The sequence below is a fragment of the Elaeis guineensis genome, chromosome 10 (assembly GCF_000442705.2).
Source record: "Elaeis guineensis isolate ETL-2024a chromosome 10, EG11, whole genome shotgun sequence".
Lineage (NCBI taxonomy): Eukaryota > Viridiplantae > Streptophyta > Magnoliopsida > Arecales > Arecaceae > Elaeis > Elaeis guineensis.
Genome location: NC_026002.2, coordinates 87,086,327 through 87,095,722, shown reverse-complemented (window position 1 = coordinate 87,095,722; position 9,396 = coordinate 87,086,327).

The following is a 9,396-nucleotide window of genomic DNA, read 5'->3' as shown; positions in this document are numbered from 1 at the left end:
AGCTTCTGTGATTTTTGCCAAAGGTTCAGCTTTGACCCACTTGGTGAAATAGTCTATTGCCACCAGGAAGAACTTTCGCTACCTGGATGCCATGGAAAAAGGTCCGAGGATATCCATCCCCCATTCCGCAAACGGCCATGGGGCACTCAATGGTGTCAGTTCGGAGGCAAGTTGCCCTTATACACTTGCATACCTCTAACACCGATCGCATCTTCTGACGTATTCGATGGAGTCGTGGTACATAGTAGGCTAGTAATAGCCTTGATGGAGCAGCTTATGGGATAAAGATCTGGCCCCCAGGAGACTTCCACAGACTCCCTCATGTACCTCTCTCAAGGCGAAGTCAGCTTCAGAAGGCCAGAGACATTTCAGGAGGGGCAAGGAGTACGACCTCTTGTATAGCTTGCCTTCATAAAGGATATATCGGGAGGCCTGGTTCTTAAGCTTACGAGCTTCTTTTGCATCAGGAGGAAGGACCCCGTCATTGAGGTATGCAACCATTGGGTTGATCCAACTGGGTTCATGGCCGATCTCCATCACAGGCTGTGAGTCTTCCGTACTTAGGCACCTCAGAACTTTGAAGAAGACTTCCTCAGGCAGTTCAGCCGGAGCTAGTGTAGCCAGCTTGGAGAGAAGGTCGGCCCTGGTGTATTCTGCTCTTGGGATCTGCTTAATGTTGAAGCTACCGAAAGTAAGGATGATCTCCTTTACCTTTTTGAGATACTTGGCCATACTATCCTCCCGAGCTTCATAATTTCTGTTGACCTGTCCCACTACTAATTGAGAGTCACTGTAGGCTTGGAGCCGATCTACTTCCAATGCTTTGACGACCTTTAGTCCTGCAATCAGAGCTTCATATTCTGCTCCATTATTTATCGCAGGGAACTCGAAGCACAGTGCATACTCTGCGATAATTCCGTCAGGATTGACCAAGATCAGGCCCGCACCCACGCCTGACATGTTGGAGGAACCATCCACATAGAGGGCCCAAAAACCATTAGGGAGATTAGCTTTTTCTTCAGGAGGGCTCGACCAGAGCCCCGGGTCATCGGCTCCATCTCGTCCAAGCTCGGCCTCCTCCGAGATAGTGCATTCCACCATGAAGTCTGCTAGTATCTGGGCTTTTATTGTCGATCGAGGTCGATAGTCAATGTCGAACTCCATGAGCTCGACTGTCCACTTCGCCATCCTCCCAGAAGCATCCGCTCGATGCAAAACTGCCTTAATCGGCTGGTCGGTGAGTAGTATTATGGTGTGTCCCTGAAAGTAAAGTCGGAGCTTCCGAGCTATAATCAACAAGACGTAAGTTAGTTTCTCTAACTTAGTATACCTGGTTTCGGCGTCTCTCAATACTCGGCTTATGTAATAGATCGGTCGTTGAATTTTTGCTTCTTCCTTAATCAGAACTACTGCAAGGGCCACAGGGGAGACCGTCAGGTACAGGAACAACTCCTCTCCAGGCTCGGGCTTTGCCAATAGCGGAGATGAGCCGAGGTAGTTCTTTAGCTCCTCGAATGCTTGCTGACATCCAGGGGTCCAATAGAAGTTCTTCGACTGCTTGAGAGTCTGAAAGAAAGACAGGCACCACTCGACCGATCTTGAGACGAAGCGATTTAGGGTCGCCACTCTCCCAATAAGGCACTGAACTTCCTTTATTGACCTCGGGGCGGTCATTTCCTGGATGGTGCGAATCTTTTTTGGATTTGCTTCAATCCCGCGCTCTGATACCATAAAGCCCAAGAATTTTTCTGAGGTTGCTCCAAAGGTGCACTTGGTCGGGTTCAGCTTCATCTTGTATTTTCGGAGGGCGCTGAAGGTCTCCTCAAGGTCGACGATGTGATTCATCGAGGATTTACTTTTTACAAGCATGTCATCCACATAGACCTCCATGTTGCAGTCGATCAGTTCTTTGAAGATCTTGTTCACCAGCCGCTGATATGTCGCCTCTGTATTTTTGAGGCCAAAAGGCATGACCCTGTAACAATAAAGGCCACGATTAGTAATAAAAGTAGTTTTTTCTTCATCCTCTGGTGCCATCCAAATTTGATTGTAGCCGGAGAACGCATTCATGAAAGTGAGAAGCTCGTGGCCTGAGGTCGCATCCACCAATTGATCGATTCTAGGCAGAGGATAACTGTCCTTCGGGCAGGCTTTATTCAGCTTTTTGAAGTCTATGCACATCCTCCATTTATCGTTCGCCTTCTTAACCAGGACCACATTGGAAACCCAGCTCGGATAATTGACCTCTTTGATGAATCCGGCTTTCAGGAGTTTATCAACTTCCTCGGCTATTGCCATCTGTCTTTTCGGTGCATGACTTCGAATTTTTTTTCTTCGTTGGCCAGTGTTTGAGATCAACAGCCAGACGGTGTTCCATGACCTCGGCATCGATCTCTGGCATGTCCGTCGGAACCCAAGCAAAAACATCCGCATTCTTTTGTAGGAAATCAATAAGTTGTGTCCGCACCTCTTTCCCCAAGCTGGAGCCGATCTTCACCATGTGCTCTTCATTCCCATCATTCAAAAGAATTGAGACAAGATCTTTCATTGGCCCACCCCGTTCTTTAGTCAGGTCGTCACGGGTGTCCAATCCATCAACCAGACAGGGGTCAGGCTGACCACTTCTTTGCAGGGCTATATTATAGCAATGCCTTGCCAGGGCTTGATCTTCCCTAACTTCTTCGACCCCCTGGCTGGTAGAAAATTTCAATTTCAGATGGTAGGTCGATACTACAGCTCGGAGGGCATTGAGGCTGGATCGGCCGAGAATTACGTTGTAGACAGACGGCGCCCTCACCACCAGAAAATCCATCGATGCTTTGGATTGCTTTGGATACTGACCTGCAACTACAGTCAAAGTTATTACTCCCTCTACTGGCACAGCATCGCCAGTAAACCCTACCAACGGGGAGCTAATCGGCCCTAACCGACCATCAGGGATGGACATTTTTGAGAATGCATCGTAAAACAGAATATCGATCGAGCTTCCACTATCAACAAGAATGTGGCATACATCATAATCAGCGATATTTAAAAAAACTACAACCGCATCATTATGGGAGAACTGGATCCCTCGGGCGTCTTCTTCAGTAAAGGTTATAGATCTTTCAATTTTTTGCCACTTGGGGGGCCCGACCGATCCACTGGCCGCTCCCCTCCGGGATCCTCCAGAGATGGTGTTTACGATCCCGATTGGAGGCCAATCTCCAGGCTGTTCTTTCCTCCTTGACGGCTCCCACTGTGGCAGAGCTCTCGATCGATCCTTTCTACCTTCAGGCCGGCATCGGATGAATCTGTCGACCGCTATTACCGGAGGAGGCGGAGCCTGGGAAGCTGGAGATGAGGCTGGGTCTTGTGGAGATTGCTGAGATCTGACCGTGGAGGCCGTGGATCGCCTGGTGGATGTCATTTGGGGAGGCATCAGGTGGAGATCTAGCAGGGGAAGGAGAAGAGGATGTCAGAGAAGATGATCGGAGACAGTCCCATTGAGCACTCTTTTAAGAATATGGGTACTGCGAAGACACAGCCCTTCCTCTAGCGCCAATTCTGTTGGTGCAGAATTCCATCGAAGCCAGAGTTGTTGGAGTCGAGATGACTGCGGCCGCCGTCGGGACCTATAAGAGAAGTCTAAATCGGAGTTAGGGGTGCTCCGACAAGATCCTTCGATGCTCAAGTCAGTACTCTACTTCAATAGAAATAGAGTGCTCGAGTGAAAAATTTAGCAGAGTTTTGAGATAGAGTTTTTGAGCTTAGAGAAGAACGTATCTGGGGGTCCCATTTTATAGATGGAGTGCGTAACTAATTGATAGCGACGTCTATAACCGCTTAGTAGTGGGCTGTTCAGGGCCGCTCAGAGTTTGTTACGGAGAGTAGTGGCATCAGGGGTCATTCAGAGCCACGTAGAGTTTGTTACGGAGAGTAGAGTGGTGTCTGTTGTCGTGACTTGTCAGAGAGTAGTGGAGCCACGCAGAATCTGTTGTAGAAAGTGGAGCAGGGTAGTGGTCATTGTCCTGACTTGCCAGAGAGTTCGGATCTATCGGCTGGAGCTCAGTTGGAACATCTGATGGAGCAGGATGGCTCTCTATCCCATCGATCTGGGAGAAGCTCGGATATCTCCGAGGCTGCTAACGAGTCTACTGTTGTCAGATACCTTAGGCACTGATACTACAGGTGGGAGTCATCTGCTGTAGAAGCTCGGATGGAGACTTTCCATTGGTGAAGCCCGATAGGAATCTGATTGCTAGAGAAGTCCGTCTGGGATTCGCTTGATGTGGAAGCTCGTCCGAAGATGATCCATCGGAGAAGTTCAGTTTCATGAAGGATCTGACGGGGGGTCGGCCAACGATGGACTTCGGATGGCACTGGGGAGGTTCGGCAGACGTCGGAGGTGATCAGTCATTGTAAGAATCCAGCTGTCGGAGTCTATCCGTTGTGAAAGCTCATCCGAAATCCATCCGTTGTGGAGGCTCGGACGGAGTCCGATTCTTGTGGGAGGCCGAAAGGAGGCCGCTTATTGTTGAAGCTCGATCGAAGATCGATTGTCGTGGGAGCTCGGAGTAACGACCTGGCCGGTGGATCCCGCCCCATGGTAGAAGCTCGTCTGAGATCCGGCTACGAAGAAGCTCGGCTGAAGTCTACCTGTAATGAAAGTTCAGAAGAAATTTATTTACAGCAGAGGTTCAAATGGAATTTGCTTACAGTAGATATCTAGAGTAGACCGCCCGCTGTAGGAGTTCGAAGTACACCGCTCGCTGTAGGAGTTCGGAGTAGACTGCTCGTAGTAAAAGTTCGGAGTAGACTGCTCGTAGTAGAAGTTTGGAGTAGACTGCTCATAGTAGAAGTTCGGAGTAGACCGCTCGTAGTAGAAGTTTGGCTCTCACAGGAGTCCGGATGGAATCCTGAAGGCGGTCGACTACCGTAGAAACTCGGATGGAGTCCGATTTCTATAGAAACCTCATTGTCGAAGAAGCTCGGATATTGACAGAGTCCGGAAGGAGTTTGGAGAATAGTTGGTCATTGTAGAAGGTCGGCTGACAGTGAGGCCTAGAGAGCCTTTGGAGTGGCACGGTAGATGGATGGAGAAGCTCATTGTCGGAGAAGTCCGAAAGGGTCGGTCTTTTACAAACTTCGATCAGAAGGTATTTTGTACCCAACAGTAACAATCACTTAGAACGATATTATTAGAATAAAAAGTAAGCTCGATAATACCTAAAACCATGACTAGAACATGACTTCCATCTCCAATATTCAGAAATCTCTTGTTGTTTTCAAACTTTCTACTAACCTAAAGTCCATGCAACGAATTGCAAATATAAATCGGACTTTCGATATCAAATACCTAGATAGTGGTATCACAAATAAAAAAACTATAAGGTATGATCATATAAGTATATTATCCAGCAATTATTTACTGATTTCTCTTCATTTACCTGTTCGTGTTAAAAGACTCTACCAGACTCGAGTTAACCTTAGACTTCTTTGTCAGTTCGGGCTCCACAGCCCAAGCATGATTCACTTACACCTTCTTTTTCTTTCCTTTCTCAAAGGATTGACACTCCGCTGAAGACACATCCTCAGAGGTGCCAAAAAACTCTTTCAACATTTGAAAGATTTTCTTCAACTGAGCATCCTTAAATTTACAACTAGATTCATCATTCATCGCTGTCCTCATAATGCACTGCATCATAGTTCGATCATTCAGCCACTTTTGATAAGTGTCTTTGATCATATAATGTGCGTTGGGTGCGAAAATATCTGGTGCTAGATCCATTAAGATATACAGGATCCATTTGTATTTCAAAACTATTTGTAACTTTTGATACCAACTATCAAAATTAGATCCTATAATCCTGTCACTATCCAACATTGAACGAAGCAACAGACTACTAGCCATAACTGAAAGAAAAATACAAGACCTCTTTGTATATGAATTGATTAAGTCTAAAGACTTAGACTTTAGTCTAAAAGTTCTTCCACTATTTTATACAAACTGATAGCCTCTACCTTCAATTCGAAGAATTATTTTAATTTCTTAGCAGATATTAGAATCTACACAAACTACACAGGAGCCCAACTTTGGTCGGCCCACCCATGTGCATCTATGGGTAGATTCTTAACTAATTATTTCTCTAAACAACTTCTAGTAATTAATTTTGTCCTAAGAACCTAATCAGTAGGCTTTGGCCTCCACTGTAAAGTTCTGGTTATGTCCAACCATTAACATGACCATACTCAGAAATCCAACTAATGAATGATCAGGCCCGACTTTGATTGACTGACTTGACCACCACAGAAAGACTTGACTGAGTCACCATATTATGAATAATAATTCCAATAGCAGATGAGCATCAGGCCTTTAGACCTCTAATGATCATCAAAATAATGAACCCATTATCATCCAACTTAATGAGAGGTTATGATCTAGTTATCATCATAACTATCTCATTTTTAGGATCTAATAATTTAGAAGATTTAGTTAATTTAATTTAAGAGAAGAAAAAAAATTGATCAGTTAATCATAATCCTCTCATTGACTTCACCAAGTCAGATCAAAGAAGACTATATTTAAGTCGGTCCTATCACCTAAATCAGTCATACTGATTAATCTATGCAGTATGGATTAGCATGAATCAATGAGCAACCGAATCGAAAGCTGATTGATCATATTGGTCAGATAAGTGAGATCGGTGGGAGAGATATGCCATTAACTCACTATAGACTCAATATATGCGAATAGCTCTCAATTAATGACCACCGATCAAAACTGCTAAACTTATCTTAGACATCAATTGGTTCATCAGTTTCAATTTGATTTGTCTAAAGACTCAGGCTCGACCACTGAGCTACAATCGAGATCCATCTTGGTCTAATCATAGACATGGATTTGACCAACTACAACTATTATATTAGTTCTAGAGAAATCCTGATTTAATCTAGTTCAATTTTTTATTAGATTTAATCAATTTTTTTATTAAGTCTATTTGATTCTAACCTTAGATCTAACCCAATTAAGAGGATCTAATCAAGCTAACTCATAGACTCATATTTTATGTGAAAGATATTAGATCTTTAATTCACAATTCTAGATCTAATTGGTTTAACTTAAGTTTCAATTAAGTGTATGATTTACATGGATTTGTTGTTTAGATTTAAAATAATTTTAATTTTTAATTTTATAAATAATTTATAACAATATTATGCAAAAATTTTCAATTGTGAAATTGGATCAGCTCATCCTTGGATTGAGCTAGCTCATTTTAGTAGGTCGACTAAGTCTGCTATTTGATCGACTAACTGATAATACATAGTAACTATTACTGTTCAGCTTGAGACAACTAGATTGATTGAGTCAACATTAGGCTGACTAATCCAGGGGACTGTATCAGCTCAGTTCAAAATTGAGTCGACTCCATTAGCGTGCCAGCAGGTATCAAAGAGTTTCATATCTGAAAAATCTCATATAAACTGAAATAAAATCAATCATAAATAGATTTTAGATCATATCTAAATATTTTATAATTTTATAATTTATTTTTTATAATTAAAATAATTTTAATCACATAGATTAGATATTTTACTTTTCATACAACTTATGTTTTGTATTACATACAACAAATCTAGGGTTTTACAGAAAAGTAAATTTTTTCCTTTGTATTCTTCATCATAGGATTTAATCACATGGCTCTCCTATACACCATAAGAGTAACCCATCGAATGAGAAGAGAGGGTCTTTAAATCCTTCTTGCTTTTATGATCGGACAGGCTTGATGACCAACCCAATCAGAATACTTGCTAATCAGACATCTAATCTAATCACATATCATATATGCTAAAATTTAGATCTAATCTAAATTATATCAGATCTGATCATAAAATTAAATCATATCTAAATCAAATCAAAAATATTACATATATTATTTAAAATAAAATTTTATAAAAAATCAGCATAAACTAAGATAACTTTTCACTGTAAGGGGTAAGTCTTACAGCAAAAGATTAAAATAATTTTAATCTCAATTTGTACGATCAATTAATAAATAAATGTAGATCTAAAATATCAAATATCATATCTAAATTAATTTAAATTTTAGATCTAATTTGTAAACATAATCATATCAGAACGAACCTAGGCTCTGATACCACTGAAGAAAATCGTAGATGATTTCATGCATGTATTTTAAAATTTTTTCGAAATAAATTATAATAAAAAATAATTATATTAATTATATTAATCAAATATACATATGATCTAATCATTAAATCAACCTACTCTATGATCTATGACATAATACATGACATATATAAAATCTGAAAATAAAATCTGCATGCATGGATGTAAGCAGTAGATCAAATCTACATCTATTTGAGTTCAAAACTCAATACTTAAGTATGAGTCGATGATCTTCATTGTTGATGAACGTGATAAAGAAGTCTTTGCTAGTCGCTCATAGCTGTACAGGATATCCGACTTCTACGGATAGTCTACTCGAAGTCTCGATCTGATCGATCTCCTCGAGAGTGCTAGATCGCGCAAAGACCATCTTGCTGGCTGATCTGGATCCTTCCTTCAAATCTCTTGAATGCTTTCAGAGGTTGAAAAAGGATGCTAATAAAGGAATAAGAGGTCGTGGAAAAAGAAGAACAGAAGAAACTTCTTTCTTTTATTTTCTCTTTTCCCTAATCCCTAGGAAGAAATCTTAAGAACCCACACCCAAAGAGAAGAGATCCCTCTCCTCAATTTCTCATGCCAATCACCAAAGGAGGCATCCCATAATATTTTTTTTGATCTCATAAAAAATCAAGAGCCCTATAACCACCCTTTAAATAGGTGAGTTGGTTAGGGTTTGAAGAGTCCAAGAGAGGTTAGACTCTAGCTAGATTTGCTGCCCCCTCTCAAAACCCACCCGAAAAAAAATATAGCGACGCCCCTCTTTGATTACACACCCCAACCATATTTCTTTCTCATAGTAAAGAGCTCTCTCATCGTGAAAAGTCTTATCCTTTTGTCGCACAAAAGGAGAAGATTCTATGATGTGGCATCACAGGTGAATCTGGATGAGATCTAATCTCATCCAATAAGGAAGTTTAAATCAGATTAAAACTTACCTTATCCATATCTCATATGGGGCGTTAAGAGAGCTTAGGAATAGCCTATCTTTCATGCAAAACTTCTTTTGCATGGAAAAATTATTGGCGTGGGGAGATTTAGCATGCATAATGTGGGGCGCTAGGGAGATAAAGAGAGTCCCAATCAAACTGGAAACTCTCTTGAATGCCTAATTTAAATCCTAACCAACTTAGGATTTAGATGCATCCAAGATTAAATAAATTTCTAATCTAATTAGGAACTCAATTAGATCCTAATTCAATTAGAAAATAATTGAACCCAAGTCCTGA